This window comes from Notechis scutatus, chromosome 1 (assembly GCF_049901735.1).
Source record: "Notechis scutatus isolate UNSWTSFEM ecotype Mainland chromosome 1, rNotScu1.2, whole genome shotgun sequence".
Lineage (NCBI taxonomy): Eukaryota > Metazoa > Chordata > Lepidosauria > Squamata > Elapidae > Notechis > Notechis scutatus.
The window spans coordinates 149,728,330-149,747,033 of record NC_142009.1 but is presented as its reverse complement, the minus strand read 5'-3'; the positions used below and the strand labels follow the sequence as shown (position 1 = coordinate 149,747,033).

General features: G+C 41.7%; 1 protein-coding gene across 1 annotated transcript in view; it reads right to left on the bottom strand.

The window, feature by feature from the left end:
* Window positions 1-11,215, bottom strand: part of BTBD3 (BTB domain containing 3) — a 39,299-nt gene extending 28,084 nt beyond the window's left edge. Inside the window, exon 1 of the mRNA XM_026668505.2 lies at window positions 11,137-11,215. The gene's annotated coding sequence lies outside the window, so the exon portion shown is untranslated. The remainder of the gene's footprint in view (window positions 1-11,136) is intronic.
* Window positions 11,216-18,704: the final 7,489 nt, after the last annotated feature.

Genomic DNA, 18,704 nt, shown 5'->3' with positions numbered 1-18,704 from the left:
GTCTTTTGTTTCAACAACAAATGGTCAAGGGCATCTCCAAACAGCTTCTCACTGGTACATGGGGCAGAAGCTACTGTAGTTTCCACTTTCTCCGAGGCTCCGCTTGCCAATTTTGTAGCCATAGCAGTCTCCTAGCTGCCACTGATGATGCCATGGCCCTGGAAGAGAACTTGGCGGCATTGAGGGTGGCATCCGCTGAGAATTCTGCTGCTGCTATGATCTTATTGAGGTCTTGATGCGACCTACAGTCTGATGGAGGTATGCGGCCTTGAAGTTGGTGTAGCCAGCAGATGGAAGACCTTGTAAAAAATGATGCAGCAGTCGAGGCCCAGATGGCCCAAGGTGAGGCTTGAGGTTACGCTTCAGTGTTTGTTTGGAGCGTTTGTCCTCTGCCTTTAGTACGTCCTCAGGCTCAGTTGGAGTGCTTGAGGAGAAGGAGGCCACAACTGGGGCGTCTACTGGGGGAACTGCCAGAGCTATAGCTAAGGACCCACATTGTAGAACCGCCTATCTTGGGACGATGGGCAGGGGGGCTGCAGTGGGGAAGGCAAATTGTTCCTTGACTAAGTTAAGAAAGATAATGGGGGAGGGAAGGATCTCCGAATGAACAAAGGGTTTGGAGAAGAGGGAATCCCCATGCCTCGATTGTACCACTTGAGGCTCAGGGGCAATTTCCTCCACTGACAACTGGGCTGTTACCGGTGCCTTGTGTAGGAGAGGTTTGAATAAAGTGGATTTGAATACAGAAGCCGAAGAAGGCTGATCAGGCCTCAAATCTTCCTCTTCCTCCGAGAGGTTGGGGTCCCAGATTTCTCCCTCTTCCAGATCAGAATCAGGGGAGGGGCTGTGCTCAGATGATTCCTCATACTCTCCCTGAGTGAGGTCCACTCCTTCCGCATAGGAAAGATGGGCCCTTTGTACTACATGGTGAGGTAGTCCCCTTTGGGGAATCTGCGCTAGAGGAAAAGCTGGGAAGGAAGGCTGTGGTCTGTCTGAAGGCCTGAAGATGTGTTGAAGATCTGCCACTCGATGGAGGATCCGGGGGCCGAAGACCTGCTGCTGTTGGAGTAAAAGTAGCCTCGGGTCTTGATCGAGAGCTGCTTTGGGCCACAGATGGGATAGATGAAGAAGAAAGATCCCAAGGAGTCTGGGCAAAGTTGGGACCTGGCCTGCTCAAGTCTTGAGGTCCTGATTGGATTTCAGGTCGCTCTGGGGACCAGGATTGGAGGTGGCTAAGAGGAGCTGAGGTATCTTCCCTCTCCCTAGAAGTAGCTGGCTGAATAAATAGAGGATTGGCTGGTTGGGAAGCCTGTTGTAGTTGACCCCTCATTTGCTCAATAGTTTTGTTGAACTGCCTTTCTAAGGCTGCATGCCTTCGTTTCTCTGCCTTTAATTTGGTCTGGGATGTTTTCTTAGGGCCCAAAGCTCTGCCCCTAATCTTGGCCACCACCTTCCTTTGAACAGACTGGGAGCATTGTCTCCTTCTCTTTCTTTTGCCATCTTGGGGGCCTTGAGAGATCAGGCCTGAAGGCTCTATGTGGGCCTTGTCTTGATCCATAGTATGCATAAACTGACACAAAGGTGCTTGAAACGATCCTCACTATGTGTTGTCTGTGCAGTAGCCTGAATAGGAGCTTACGAATAGTAGAAGCTGGCCTTTGGGGGATGATGCCACCTAAAATGTCCGCTCGCTACTTTCTTTGGAAGAAGCAGCTTTCAAAATGGCCGCTCGCCACGTGCAGTTGAAGAAGAAGCCTCCAAATTGGCCGCTCGCAAGAGCTATAGGCTACGCAGGGGTTAAATCGCTCCTTAGGCTGTAAACAGCCCTGAACGGCAAAATCAGCACTTTGCTGAGAAGCGCTGTTATCGCTGATGCGATCTTTATGATTGTGGAGGCCGAAATCGGTGAGGGAAGACTATGGGGGAGGATCAAGGGTTACTCCTTACTTACAGTCTCCCTCGGTTGCAGGAGAGTGGATGCCAATGATGAAAATAGGTTTCACTTCTGCTGCTAACTAAACTGCTTTCAGAGATACCAGCTCATTGTCATCAAAAGAAACTGAGTCAAAGCTGGGGGGGTTTCTCCCATAGGCTGCTACTTTTATACTAGACAGACCCAGCTTGATGATGTCATCAGGAGAAATCATATACATCCTGGGCTCTCACAGCAGCATGGAGGAGAAACGAAATACCACTCACGCATCATCACCAAATCTCCAGAACCATAAAGCCTACAAACTTGAAATTTGGCACATACGTTCCTCTTGGCTTCTAGGTGCTTGCTAAGAAAGGATTTTTAGAAATGACCATCAGATCATTAGTATTTCTTATATTATTATTAACATGCTCTGATGCTAACGAGTTAGACATTCTACTCTCCCTCCCCATCTGAAATGAACTCTGTTCCAACTGCCAGTTGGGCATGGCCATGGCCAGCGTGTGACTCATCTGACCTGCGATTTAGAAATTTAGACATTCTACTCCCCCTCCCCACCTGAAAGGAAGAGAATGGGATAATAAAGGAGAGGCTTCTGTGAGGCAAGCTTGAGGGAGAAAAGGGGAGAGAAGAGGATCAATGGGGCCAGCCTGAGGGAGAGAAGGGGGATAGGAAAGGCTTCTGTGGGCATGCCTGAGGGAGAGAAGGGGAGAGGAGAGGCTTTTGTGGGGCAAGCCTGAGGAGAGAAGGGAGAGAGGAGGTCTTTGTGGGGCAAGCCTGAGGGGAGAAAGGAGAGGAAAGGGAGAGGAGAGGCCTATCATAACTACTCATTAATGTTCAAGCTTTGTCAATTTATCAAGCCCAATCACATCGTTCCATAGCGGAGTACAGGTATCCAACTGACTAGTATATTGTACTATTTTAAATTGTGAACCACACAGAGTCATTCTGGAGTCTGGATGAATGGCAATTGTTCTTCCTTTAGGCTCAAGCAGAGGGAGAAGAATTGCACTATTCTATTAGTTTTGCTGAAATACCAATCAATTCTGTCTGGTTTTTCTTTTTCTGAACTCAGTTCCCGCTGGGTTTATATTTTTGAGTATAAGGAAGAAAGAGTTGTTTTCGAAGCCATTTTGGGAGCTTTTTGGATGGAGAACAGGTTTACAATGCTATCTGCTTATAACTACACAAGCATTAGGATTTCTTCTTTTGCATCATCCTAGCTGTTATCCCTAGCAAAATTAAGGTCACACACTAAAACTAAGATCACAGAACTAGATTCAGTTTACACTTTTATCTAAACTTTCAAATAATGATAGGATATTTAAAAATGGCTTATGAGACAGTATCAGTAGGGAAACAAAGTTCATCCTGAAATTCATGGGAAAAATGAAAGAGTCCCGAGTTAAGTCAGTTAGATAAAAGTTTGCACCAAAAGGCAGCAGGATAACATATATCCTGTGCCAGATATAAACTAGGCAACTACTATACACATAGGCATTTCTATACAAATCTATATTTGGGTTTCTTTAGGTAAAGAAAATAGGCAATCTGAGAAATTCTAAATGTCTTTTGCAATCATAGAAAACATTAGCCTATTTGATCTTGAATTTTAATCATGAAAATTCTCACAAAACTAGCTTTAAAATGCCACAATGCAACATAAAGGAATCAATTTGCCATCTATAAAATGCACTTAAATTGTTTGTTTAATATTAATTTCATAATTTCAGGAAATTTGATAATTTCCAATTTGTATAAATCTCTGTTCAGACTTTGTTCTCACTAAATACTTCCAAGCAACACAGAATACTATATCAAACAGAATTTTCACCTGAAATGGAAAAAATTTAGCCTATTATTGTACATGTTAATGTTTTAGTCACAATCTTGTCTATTAATTATCCAACATTTTTATTACAATATCTCTTCGCATCACAGAATTGTTCATTCAATATTCAGAACTTACCAAAGATAAGGTACAGTTTTCTTAACACAATGTTTTGAAGTATGTGAAGATTATTGTAGAAATAATACAGCTTTTATAAATACAGTCTTCATGGCAAATCAACACATGACAGTTTATAAAAAAACAAATTTCAGACATGGATGAGAAGATTATTTTTTACATTGTGACCAGGTTCCTATAGCTATTTAATGACCAACAAATATAGGTTCACAAGATTCCTAAATGACACAACAGTTTTATCTTAGTAATTGCCTTATTGATGTAGTAAATTGTAAATTTCCCAATACAGTACATAATATGCTAAAATTCTCTTTTTGATGGGAATTCTGAAAGTTGCACTCCAGGGTAATTGTTAATTACAAATTGGGAGAAGCAGGACAATATTCGATGATCAAAGATTCTCTTACATTCAACAAATTACATTGCACAAAACCCAGTTAAAGAAACAAAAGAACCTGCCATACACATGGGGACACCACTCTCTTTTATTATGCAAGTAAACAATATCTCTGAGGAAGATAGAAGCTTGACTTTTAAGGTTTCAGTCCTAGTATACATTTACTTTCAACCCACTGGACCTTACAGTACCTCCAGTACTGTACTTTCTAAATTGCAAAAACTAGAGGACTGTTCATTCCCTGCACTAAAATTTATATTCTTATTAGCATTGCAATAGATGCAAAAAAAAATGCTAACATTTTTCAGGAGCATTTGGAACACAGTAAAATAGAGTGTATTTAGTATTTTCAACCAAATAAGGGTGTTAGTCAAATTAACTGAACCAGTTTGGTATGATAGAAAATGGCATCAGGATAAAAAATGGGAAACTATGAACTTAATCTTGCTTGAGGCCCAAAGTTGAGTAATTTTGGGCCAATCACTCTTTCCCAGCATTAAGAAGATAAGGACAAACCACTGTTGAAATCTGTCACAAAAACTGCGGGCAGTCTTGGTAGTCACTAGGAGTCAACACTAACACAGAGGCATAAACATAAAAGTGTTTTAAACTATCCCAAGACTGCTACTTGTACTGCTACTTTAATTAAAGCTTTGTACAGTGGAATTATTTTACTTTCTGATGCTGTAGATCTCTATGCAATCCTAAATCAAGGAGTAAACCACTGAACTCAATGTAATTCTTCTGAATAGACAAGCCTGCAATGCATCATTATCAAACAAATCTTTGTTGTTGTTTTTCTTGGTCTGTTTTGAAGGTGATACGGCAAATTTGTCTTCCCTGTACACTAATGTGACTGCCCCTTTATTATCGTAGTTCTTATTATTTTGTTGAATATCGTTATCTTGATACTCAATGTGTCTTGAGTTCTAACATGGACTAAAAATACAAAGGCTGATAACTTGGGCTGGTTTGTTGAATTCTACTGTATGCATATTGTTATATGCATGTATACATTGTTGTGTCTTATTATTCTAAAGTTAACATTCAAGAATAAATCACCCCCTCCCTTTTTGCAGCCCTGCACCCGTAGAACAGCAAATAAATCCCAAAGGGCAATACACTTATGTCTGTTTACAAGCTGCAAAAAAGGTACTGCTTGTTGTTACTGGACAAGGTAGTGGCAATTCCTAGAGAAAAATTGAACAACAAAGATAGTCGCATACAAATGGAAAATAGTACATCATGAACCCAATTGTTTTGTTTATCTTCAGGCTTGGGAGAGGTGCTAATTGAAAGGGATGTGAATGAGATTGCCACCTGCTCTGTTAATTTACTGGATCAACACCTCAAAAGTGTTTTTTTTTAAAGCACCGAAGATATGTTTCCAATGACACATTCTAATTTAAATTGACTCATTTTAGTAGGTGACAGTAGAGCTGGTTCGTTTTACTTCCATTTCTTTAATTGTTTTAAAATAAATATTTTTGCCAAATTGTCAAAAGGGAGGTAGTAGTGAATGTGAGTGTCATCTAGCTTTGGTATTCAAGAAAAAAACAAAGAAACAACGGGCATGGGGTATCCGCGTGATCCCCAACCTTCGCCCAGCCGGTACCAGCATTTCAACTATTACTATCTCTTTAATGTTTTAAAAATAAATATTGTTGCCAATATTTCTGCAAGTCAGTGTGTAGGTAGTAGTGAATGTAGAGTGTCAATCTACATGTTCTTATGGTATTCAAGAAAAAACAAAGAAACAACGGGCATGGGGTATCTACGGGATTCACTGTTTTCATAAAAATGTCAAAAAAGGCATTGCAACGCAACTTCCACCCCTTGTGTAACTTGCATGCAGTAACGTATCACAATGCACATACAAAACGTTAGAAACTATGGTACTGCATAATACTGCTTTCATCATTTGTCCCCTTTTTGTGCCTCCCCAACACTTCTGGCAATGGGTTGCTCTCAAGATCTCTTTTTTTCTGCTTCAATCACATGTGTTGATGTTTTCTTTGATGCTTGAGTTATTTCAACTTTTGTTGTTTTGGAATACTGCTAACTCAAAAGCTCTACAAAAAAAGTTGTTTTTCACTGTGTATGCATCCCAATGTTAAATATTACTTGTGTCTCTGTTAGTCACTGTATAAACTTCAAATTTTATGGGATATTTTTTTCTTAACTAGCATATGGAATCAACATTTCCGTACAAGCATTTGTATCCTTTCTATAATTTTAAGTGCTTCAATCCTAAGTATATTTAATATAAAATTAATTCTATTTCTTTGATTCTGCCATTATTGTTCTTATAAATAACTCAAGGGAGCGAACATGCCTGATATTATTTCCTCATAGAAACATAGAAGCCAACATTATGACTTAATGTGGAACCTGGAAAGAAAGTGAGCATGTAGTACAGAGGAATTAAGAAGGACAGGGGGTGATATGATAGCAGTGTTCCAATATCTCAGAGGTTGCCACAAAGATGAGCGAGTCAAGCTATTTTCCAAAGCATTTGAGGGCAGGACAAGAAGTAACAGATGGAAATTTATCAAGGAGAGAAGCAACCTGGAACTAAGGAGAAATTTCCTCACAGTTAGAACAATTAATCAATGGAAAAAACTTGCCTCCAGAAGCTGTGGATGCTCCAAAGTTGGAGCAAACTGGAAGTTTTTAAGAAGAGATTGGACAGCCATTTGTCTGAAATGGTATAGGGCAGTGGTCCCCAACCTTTTTTGTACCAGGGACCAGTTTCAAGCACAAACACTTTTTCAAGGACCGGGGAGAATCTGAAGTTTGGTGGTTTGCTTGCAGACGTTTCATTACCTGACTAGGTAACATCTGATGTTGTTACCTAGTCGGGTAATAAAACGCCTGCCAGCAAACCACCAAGTTCAGGGAGCGCCTCGGCCCTGCCTCCCTCAGCCCCATCCCTCAGGTGTCTCCCTCCCTCCCTCAGGTGTCTGCCTCGTTCCTCTCTCAGTCGCTCTCTCGCTGCTCCACCAGCCCAGGAAGAAACTGCTTCAGAGCGGGGGTGGCTTTCCTGTCGCCGCAGCTCCTCCGAGCGCCGTTTACCCCACCCCGCGCCGCGCGTTCAATCCCACAGTGCTCCGTTCTGCCTGCCTGCCTGCTTCTTCGCTTTGGAGCAGCTTCGGATGATAAAAAGAGGCGAATAGTTATTATTCTCACCAGAAACGAAGAAGGCAGGCAGGCAGGCAGAACGGAGCACTGTGGATTGAACCGCGCGCGGGCAGGCGGGGTGGGGGTGAACGGGCGCTTCGGAGGTGCTGCGGCGACAGGAAAAGCCACCACCCCCCCGGCTTCTTTGAAGCAGTTTCTTCCTGGGCTGGTGGAGCAGCGAGAGAGCGACTGAGAGAGGAACGAGGTGGGAGGAAACCGAAGCCGCTGAGCCAGAGAGAAGGACAGGCTTTGGTTGCTTCCTCCCTCCCCTTCTCTCATTTGTGTCCTTGATCCCCGATCCCAGCAGCATTCACCAAAGGCGAAGAAAGCCGCCATTTTTTTTCTTTTTTTTTTCTTTGCGGCCCGGTACAGAGTGCTCCACGGACCGGGACCGGTCCGCGGCCCGGTGGTTGAGGACCCCTGGTATAGGGTTTCCTGCCTGAGCAGGGTGTTAGACAAGACGGCCTCCAAGGTCCCTTCCAACTCTGTTATTCTGTAATCTTTTCTTTAAAAACCTCTAGTGATGGAGCAGCAACTTTGGTTATCTGTTCTCACTGTTATGAAATTTCTCCTTAGTTCTGGGTTGAATCTCTCCTTGAGACGTTTCCATCCATTACTTCCTGTCCAGCCTTCAGGTGCTTGGAAGAATAGCTTGACTCTTCTTTGTGACAACCCCTCAGGGGTGGGATGCTACCGGTTCTGCCCGGCTCTATAGAACCGGTAGCTCTGAAGAGCAGCAGACACAGAACCAGTTTGGCCCACCCGCCTGCCCGGGCTCTTACTTGTCCTTTATTTCCTGCTTTTTCAACCTCAGCTGCTTTGCGCGGCACAGCTGAGGTTGAAAAAGCAGGGAAAAAAGAGGCTTTTCAAATGCTGCGCACCTGCACGCAGGGCTTTTCAACTGTCCCAGTGGCACAGCTAAAGGTTTTCTTACATGTGCCCGCAGTAAGAAAACGTAATCACCGCACCAGTAGTAACACCGATTGAATCCCACCACTGCAATCCCTTAAACAAAACACTGCAGTGTGCTTCAACATATCCAGCCCAATTCTCTTTCTTTAAAATTCATACTGTGGGAATTATATTGCAGAAAGGAGAAAACATTGACCCTACAAAAGTTGCTGAATTACAATGCCCAGCACACGTGACAGTGCCAATATAATTCCATTCTGATTAGTGCTGCCAGATCTGGATTACACAACACTGGAAAAAAAATACCACATGCCAGAAAAGAGATACAGAAAACTCATAACCCTTAATGATCATCTGGGTTTTTCAGCCCAGTGCTAGTAGGATTTGACCTAGCTTTTCCCTAACATATTAATTTCCACGGCCTAGCCTTCATGAATAATATGTTCAACCTATATTGGAGCTGAAAATGGTGAGTCAATTACTACTTCTCCTAATAATTATATCTACATACCAACAACCAAATACTAATATGAGAAAAGGATTTTAGGGAATCCTTTTCCTTAACATGCTGGCTTCTATGCGCAGGAAAGTTGAAAATAAGTAGTTATTGATACATAGGTTTTCCTTGCTTCGTGTGCATTCACTTTATGTGAAAAAAAAAAAAGATGCTTGTATGCAATTTGTACTGACATACTGCATCAATGGTCTGGAAACATGCTAAAGTTTCTTCCCGCCATAAGCGCTTGAAAATTTTCCCACCAAATTCCTTAATCCTCTCACGCTTAACCAGTGTACAGTTATCCTAGTTGTGCATCCTATCTTCCTCTTATTTCTGTACCTGCAATCGCCATTACTCTTGGTCAAAGTTGTCATCAACTATTTGTCCAACCCCCTCATCCAAATGAGTAGAAACAAAGTTGGGCATACAAAATTGTGCTAAAACCAGTGAGCAATCCTTATTCCTAGGGCAAGGTTTTAATTTGGGTGTATCTATTGCAGCCAATATCATAAAAATGCTAATATATAAATGGTGGCCATTTCCTGGACTAGTCCCTGCAGTTTTCTTGGCAAGATTTCGGAAGTGGTTTGTAATGGACTCCTTCCTAGTTGTAAGACAGAATGACTGGTCCAAGATCATCCAAGGCAGGACTAGAACTCAGTCTCCCAGGTTCTGGTTCAGTAATTTAAGCACTATATCAAACAGGCGTTCAGACTAGAAATACAACTGTGAAAAAGATAGAGAAACTGCTTTTACTGAACACATAAAACAAGACAAGGAAGAAAACATGTTTATCAGCCTAGTACTTAAAATAAGGCTCTAAAAATATACCAACACATGTCAATGCACTTGAATAACGAATGACACCACACCTTGCAAAAACCATTTTTTTCCATTAGTTTTGTGTCTCTTTATGTAACGTTTTGGAAGAAATGTATTGGAATGTATTGCAGGATGGCCCCAATGGTCTTACTGATTATAAACAGATAGTCCTCATTGAGCAGCCATTCAAGATGGCGCTAAATTAAGGCGATCTTATAATTGATCGTCCTAACTGCAGCAGTCGCAGCATCCCTGCAGTTGCCAGCTTGCAACTGCAACAGTTGAGGCAACCCATGGTCACATGATCACCATTTGCCATCTTCACTGCAGACTTCTGAAAAGCAAAATCAATAGGGAAGCCAGCAGGTTACAAATATCAACCATGTGACTGCCAGATGATGGTCTGCACAGGACCCCATTTAATGAAGGCTTCAGGAATGGCTGCAGCTGCCACTATACATTAGCAGGGTCCTATGATGTTGTGCTTTATAACAATAGACTTGCCAGCCCCAATCACCACTGTTAATAGCAATAGCCTTTAGATTCATATACCACTTCATAGTGCTTTACAGTCCTCTCTAAGCCTTTTACATATTGGCCCCCCAATATGTATACATATGTATTTTCCTTCTATGGCATAGAAGGAAAAAAGGACAATAGCAATAGCATTTAGACTTATATACCGCTCCACAGTGCTTTACAGCCCTCTCTAAGTGGTTTTACAACCAGCATATTGCCCCTCCAACAATCTAAGTCCTCATTTTACCAACCAAAGGCTGAGTCAACCTTGAGCAAGTGATGGAACTGCGGACAGTGGGCAGAATTATCCTGCAATACTGCATTCCAACCCCCAGGGCTCCAGTGTTAAGCCAAGGCTATAATGCCCAGAAAGCATAGCCAGGGGCAGGGCATGCTGGGAGGTGCAGGTTATCCATTAGTATTGCAGGCTACTTTTTTAAAAAAAAAAATATTCTTGCAATCTGATCTCATTCAGACTCCGACCTCTGACGCGCAAAAAAACCGAAGCAGCTTGCCTTTGTCCGGCAGACCTAATCCGGTAGACCTGCACGGGACTTCCCACCTGCAGCCTCAACCAAAGAGGAGCCTGACCAAAGGCAAATGAGGCCCTCTTGGGCGGACAAAAAAATATCCCCGAAGGGAAGGGAAGGGAAGGCAGCGAGGCCTCCTGCTCCACAGAGGAGCTCTCCTTCAGCCTTCATTCTCTCCCTTCCTCCGGGTCGATCTGCCCGCTCCGCCGCGGCATCCCAGGACCCGCCATTTTCCGGCCGAGCCAAGGCCTCGCCTCCTCACTCTTCTCCGCACACTGCAGCCACCGCCGCCGCCGCCGCCCGAGACTTCCCTGAAGCCAAGGGCGGGCAGGGCGAAACCGCGGCACACGCCAGCCCGCCTCAGCAACCTACCATCTCGCTGCCCCGCCGTCCTCCTCCTCCTCCTCCTCCTTTTCCCGCAGACGGCGGCGGCGGGTCCCTTCCCCGGGCGGAGGGAAGGGGTGGTGGGGGTGGGGAAGGGCTGGCTGGGTTCGGCCTCGGGAGCGCGCCCGCCATCTGCACGTGCCCGCTCCCGTTGCTGGAAGCGAGGGAGTAAAAGCGGGACGGAGCGCGGGAGAGTTTTGCGAGCCGAGTCCGGGACGAGGGGAAACCTTGCGAAGCGGGGGCGGCTTTTCGTTTTTGCTTTTTGCTCGCCGTGGCCGCTGACCTAACCTGAGGGGCGAGGAGGGGGGGAAACACCGGGGCTAATGCACATCCCATCCCCGCTTCTCCTTTGCTCTCCAGCGGGCTCTTGGCGTTAAAGCAGATGCTCTCGGTGCCTCAGGGTGCGGGTGTCTCCGATTTCGCTTCATTTGTTTTCGGTTAATGTTTCGCGCTGCCGCTTCTTTCTTCCTCCGAGCGACGTTCCCGTTATGAGCCCTAGACTATTCCGTTTGGCAAAGAGGCTTGTTGACTATAGACGCACCGCCTGCAGTTCTATAATGTTGTTCCTAAATAAAGGTGGCCCTTGATTTACAACAGTTCATTTAGTGACCGTTCAAAGTTACAACCGACACTGGGGAAATAAATGACTCATAGCCATTTTCACACTTAACGACCATTGGGCAATTCCCTTGGTCGCTAGATCAAAATTCAGAAGCTTGGGCAACTGGATCATATTTATGATGGTTGCAGCAACGTGTCCTGGCATCCGGGATCACCTTTTGTAACCTGACAAGCAAAGTCAATGGGAAAGTCAGATTCCCTTTACAACATTTAATGAGTGTAGTGATTCATTTAACAATGGTGGCAAGAAAGGTCATAAAATGGGGCAAAATTCACTAAACAAATGTCTCATTTAGCAACATATGTTGGGCTCCATTGTAGTTGTAAGTCGAGGACTACCCGCACGCCAGTGTGATTTATAAGGCAACTAAACTCGTAGATGAAACCATCATGAACGACGCTTTAAAGGATAAAGTGCAGAATGCATGTTCATAAATTAGGCTGTCTAAAAATCAGCCAGAGTTTGACATTAATCCTACACAACTTCTAGAACAAAAATAAAGCTACCTAAGAAACGGTGGTGAATTCATCAATGGAAATGTAATAAAGTAAATGTTTAAAGTGTAATACAAGAAGAGATATGTGCAAGAGGAATAGAAAATGTGCATCAACAAGAAAATGTTGCAAGTAACCCTCCTCACAGTTCGTCAACAATCCCGTTTCTTCTTCAACTTGGGCTCCTGGACTTTGCCCACAATCACTTTTCTGAGTTCAGGATGAAATATACTTGTTGCTTCCAAAGATTTAGCCTCTGGCACATTATAGGACTTTCTGTGCTTGCTGACTCTTGTGTACATGCACATGGTGTTAGTCGGGATACAAAAACATCAACATTCATACCTAAACAGCAATAGCTATTATTAATGATTATTTAAACCTAAATTTTGAAAGTTACTGTTATGGTTTAATAGAAGTAGGATTGGGGAGATCTGGGATCAAATCCCCACAGTTAGGCCCTGGAGGTTTTGAGATCTCTCAGTACATCAGAATCTATTTATTTCACCTATTTACAGTGGAGGTAATACAGAATAGGTCAAATAGGAGAAGAAGAACTCTGTGAGTTATAATGAACTCAAAAGAAAAGCAAGACTTGCTTTGATTGATCTGGAAAATTGTACCTCCACTTGATTAAACCACTCCAGATGTTCCAGCTGCAATAGTAAGGTCAAATCTTTGTTAGCAATCTCTCAGTGGACAGTGTGACATAGATTGGATTGGATCCATCTACCCACTGATGGATTAGCATCTGGTAGTACTGTAATATGGTTTCTCTTTACCCTCTTTACTTGCAACTCCCCGCAAAGCTGTGCCATTTGCAGAAAGCCTCAATTTGGGGCATAAGTAGGGAAGTGCTGGAAAAAAACAGAAGAAAATAAGAAAAAATCCCATTGTAAGTGAGGGTTTGCTTAGGTAATGCAGCTGTGTGTTAATACCATACAGAACATAATCAGGTTTGGTAATAGGTATTTTTAAAGAATGAAATATGCATTATTTACCCAAAGATGCTGTTCAAAAGGCAACTGGACTTTCTTGGGGAGAGGGAGGGTTCCTTGAAAATGTTTCCCTTGTCATCCAAGAAGCTTCTTCAGTTGTACCTGAAGAAGCTTCTTGGATGAAAAGCTAAAACTTTTCAAGGAAAGAAATCCAATTGCCTTTTGAATGCACCTTTGAAACAACCATGACCTGGATGACTGAGAATATCTGTAGGCATCCATTATTTACAGACCACAGTTAAGACTATAATTGAAATCAAAGCAACATCAATTCCTATGCTGTATGGATATAATATAAACACTAGTTTAAATACAAGTTTGCCCTTTGCACCAGAATGTCAGGGACTTTTGAGAATAAAGCACTACTTTTTTCTTGAAAACATGGTCTTCAATTTCAGTATATATATGCTGTTGCCCAACAAAATTAAATATTTATTTATTTTATTTCTGGGGAATTAGATATAGTAAAAAAAAATCAATAGTCGCTTTTCAGCCTAACTGAAATATCAAAACCCATTTTCAGCCTACTAAAATATCAAGACCCATTTTTCAATAACCAGGATTCAGGTCACTTTAAAAAAAAATCCCAATTTTTAAAATTGCTGATGCTGTCTAAACACAAGGGAAATTAAAACATTCTGCTGGCAACTTATGTTGAAACACATGGCAAAATGATTGGCTTGTGGATTCATTTTGGAGAAGCATTTATTTCAACAGTGAATAGCCCTCTCAATTTAAATTACAACTGGCAGTCATTCACCCATATTACACATAAAATATTAGTGGATAGTTTTACTATTGTAGAATCATACAGTACTGTGTTGAATTAATAGTTTTTTTCTGTTTTATCTTGTCAGTTTTATTTAGAATCAAGTTACATTAAGCAGAAACCATCAAAATTGTACCGCACACTCACATTTTATAGCTATTGAGCCTCCTTACAAGATGAGTATATGTTTTGAATTACAGAATGAAAATGGTAGTTTAATTGAAGGCTGGCTAGCTCACAAAATATTCATTGTTTGAAGTGAATTTAAACTGCTTGCTTAAGATAACTGCTGCAATTTTGTCTTATTTTCTTATTGAAATTTAAAGCATTATTTTAAAAAGCCGAAATCACAGCAGGAGTGTCCTGTTAATAGTAGATGCCAGATGAATTTCTTATTAAATCATAGGATATACATACAAATGAAATATTACATGCTTACTTTTTTATTAGGCTATATCATAGACATAATTTTAACAGGATTGCTTCTTAAGCCTTTTATTGCTGCTTTCAGCTATCCCACAGCCATATGCACAGAATATGTTCCAGGTGGGTCTCCAGATTTTTGGGAAGGGGGGAGGCAGTAGAGAGGAGAGGGAAAGTACTGTAGACATATGTGCCATTTTGTCAAAAGCTGGACAAAGTTACTTTCAAGCCTATGAACCACAGGATATATACACATGGGGTACTGTATGTTTAGCTGTATTCTAAGCATTTTTAATCATCTTATTCTTATCCTCCTTCAAGATTAACTCTGCACTGCTAATTCGTATTCCAGTGAAAGTATGATGATTGTGTGGGAGGAATTGGAAAATGTAGAATAGCAAGTATTTCTTCAGCCATTTCAATATAAGTGTAAAAGGCCAAGTCCAATATCAATAAACTCAAAGTAAACTGCTCCAAACTCAATTGCAGAAAATCCGACTTCAGCAACAGAGTGGTCAATGCCTGGAACTCACTACCTGACTCTATTGTTACATCCTCAAACCCCGAAAACTTTAAACTGTCTACCGTGGACCTCACTCAATTCCTAAGAAGTCTGTAAGGGGGCATGCATAAGCGCCTCAGCGTGCCTACCATCCCTGTCCTACCATTCCCATTTATTCATACTCATTTATTATGTACATACTTACACCCATTTATACTTATATGTTTATATGTTGCGTTCATGCTTATACTTGTTTTCTCATGCAGGTTTGACAAACTAAACTAAATAAATAAATAAAATAAAAATTATAGATGTTTGGATTGCCTTTGCCAAGGCCTGTAGGAACCCAACCTGGTGGGAAGCACATCCAAGGAACCCGGTGAGGTAGAATGGTGAGGAAAGATGGCTGGGGAGAATTGCAACATCCCTACAGTCAATCATAAGGGTGGGTGGTTGCCAAGCACCTGAATTGTGATCACATGACCATGGAGGTGATACGGGTGCCATAATATAGGTTTCTTGCTGAACAAATGGTCGTAAGTCAAGGATTACTTACAGAATAGCACTTAGACTTATATACCTCTTCACAGTGCTTTACAGCCAGTGATGGGTTTCAAATAATTTAACAACCGGTTCTCTGCCCTAATGATTTCTTCCAACAACCAGTTCACCAAACTGCTCAGAAACTTAACTTCTCCCAGAGTGGTGCAAATTCGCTGAATCCCACCACTGTTTACAGCCCTCTCTAAGTGGTCTACAGAGTCAACAATCTGGATCCTCATTTTACCCACCTCGGAAGGATGGAAGGGAGTCAACCTTGAGCCTGGTGAAATTCGACCTGCCAAATTGCAGGCAGCCTGCAGGCAGCAGAAGCAGCCTGCAGTACAGCATTCTAATCACTGCCCCACCACTGCTATGGTGATAAATATCTACATTTACTGGTGATTGGAAGCCTCCTACAGACTTATACGTCCTTTGTCTCTCCTACATATCTTCCACTAGAAACCCTGAGTTTGACCACAAAATCCTTCAAAATGTTGCCACCGGACTGTAAAACTGTATTCGGCCTGAAATGGAATCTTTCAATACATGGGATGAGTACATTTATTCATTTCAATTAACTTTAACTTGCTATAATTTAAATTATTGTTACATAATTACATTTGTTCACCACCCAGAATCTCTTGGTGAGATGGGTGGCCATATGAATTAAATGAATAAATAAATCATTTTGTCTTGGTCCATATACAATTCCTGATATGTTACTCAAAAGCTCTAGGTTGCACTTACCTGAAATACGGCAGGAAGCCTATGCCTTCTGATTACAATTGGGGTTCTTTATTCTATGCTGAATAAATAGCATGCTCAGAAGGCAACAGTGGAAAATACATAGAGCTAACTAAGCCAATCTTGACTCTTATGTTGGACTGTCTTAGTCTATAATCATCTGTATACATGCATATGGTATATACACAATATATACCTTCATGTACCTATACGCACTAATCATGATGGATTCAATAACATAGTTTTTTTTCCACATGCACAGCATTCTAGATTAAAATATACCATGCATGAACAATGTTGCTAAGGCTCATGTTGTTATTTATGTGGGATGGCAACAATCACAACACTCCCTTTTAGGAAAGTGAATGCCAGCATTTTAGAATTGCCTGGGCTTTGCATTTTTTTTTTCTGTGTCAAAGAAGCCTGTCTGATTTATTCCTGCAGCATATGGACACAATCCTCATTAGTATTTCAAAGCCTACAAATGAGAGTTGCGGATAACCTGGACAGATCAATTCGTGATTGCCTTGTCTCTGTCAGGCTGTAATCCTAAACTACGTATTAGGCAGAGGCTGAAAGTGTAACTGAACTAATTAGGATACATTTCCAAATAAACATGTTTAAAATTAAGCTGTAAGTTCTGAAGATGACTATAGTATGTGAATGCTGAATGGTTTCTCTGACACCTCATCCATTTATGTTCAGCAGCCTGAAGATCATTCCCTTATATCTTATTGTAGTGCCTACCAGAGCTCAATTTCTTAAGACATAGAAAATTGAGTGACATACCTTCAACCTTCTTTTAGTTTTATTTATACTTCTAGTCCTTTCCCAAGCTCAGTGTCTATCAAGACTGTTGTCCTTTGAAGTGCTACATCAGCATCCATAGGGCCTTGCAATGTGATACTGTAAGCCACCTTTTTGAGTATGCAGGTAACGACACAATTTGCCTAGAAAAAGGGTGGGATTATGTTGTGACGCTGCAATATTGTTTACATCATTTGGGTAACCCCTTAACACTTCCATCATCCACAGAAAATGCTAATGGGATGCCATCCTCAGGGAAATATTCTCTAAATGAAAGTTCTTCCAGGAATGACCTGAACTATAGCAATCGATAGAGGAAGGAAGTAGAAACAAGATCCTGGAGATTATGCTTACTAGAACAGCCGGTCCTCTTGCTAAAATGAGATCAGGACTAAGGATCGAAGGATAAAGTTAAAGAGTTTTTAAAACCATAATTAGCAGCCATACTGGAACTGAGAGATGTGTCATCAGTAGCTTTATTTTAAACAACAGAGAGCACTGAAACTGAAAGCATTTTTGTAATATTTCACTTAACTGTAAAAGTTTTACATACAAAGATACGTCCCTAGACATAAACTTTCAGCAAGGACTGTAAGGTAAATGTAAAGGTTCCCCTCGCACATACGTGCTAGTCGTTTCCAGCTCTAGGGGGCGGTGCTCATTTCTGTTACAAAGCCGAAGAGCCAGTACTGTCCAAAGATGTCTCAGTCAGTTAGCTAGTTTACTTTATTGTCATTGCACCTCGTACAACGAAATCAGACACCATCTTCAGTGCACATCATGACCATGAAAATAAACAGAAACACACATCCCTCACCCTCCACACATTGAACCGAAAACCCCCGACACCGCACCAACACTGCACTATACAGTAGAATTCAAAAGAGCTACTGCCCTGGGATAGAAGCTGTTTTTCATCCTGTTTGCGCTTGTTTTTAATATTCTGTACCGTCTGCAAGATGGTAATAGTTCAAAAAAAGGGTGCCCAGGATGAGATGGATCTGTAGAGATGTGGCCAGCATGACTAAATGGTGAAGGCACACGGAATGCTGTTACCTTCCCGCCAAAGTGGTCCCTATTTTTCTACTTGTATTTTGTATTTGCCCCCAATTGCAGATTTCCCCTCAAAAAGATTAAGACAGATTTCTCTAAGTCGAGAGAGGCTTTCTTAGCTGGACCTTTCCCTCAAGCACCCCAGACATTTATGATCATGCTATAATAATTAATAAACACCGTAAAAGTAATGCTATGTGAAAAGAATCCTAGAATATTGTTTAAAAATAACTTTGTGAATATTAAATCTTCGTTTGTATAGGTACTCCTTGACTTGTGACAGTTCATTTAGTGACCTTTCAAAGTTACAATGGCTCCAAAAAGATGGTTTATGGCCATTTTTCAACTTATGACCATTGAAGCATCCCCATGATCACATGATCAAAATTCAGCAGCTTGGAAGATAAAGTGAGAGATATGAAGAAGTTACTATTGTTGTGAATTTTTTTGTTTGTACACATATACATTCTAAAATGTACAGTTGATTATTTAATGGATAATAGAAATGTATAATGAGAGTCAGTGGTGGGATTCAAATTTTTTTACTACCGGTTCTGTGGGCGTGGCTTGGTGGGCGTGGCAGGGGAAGGATACTGTAAAA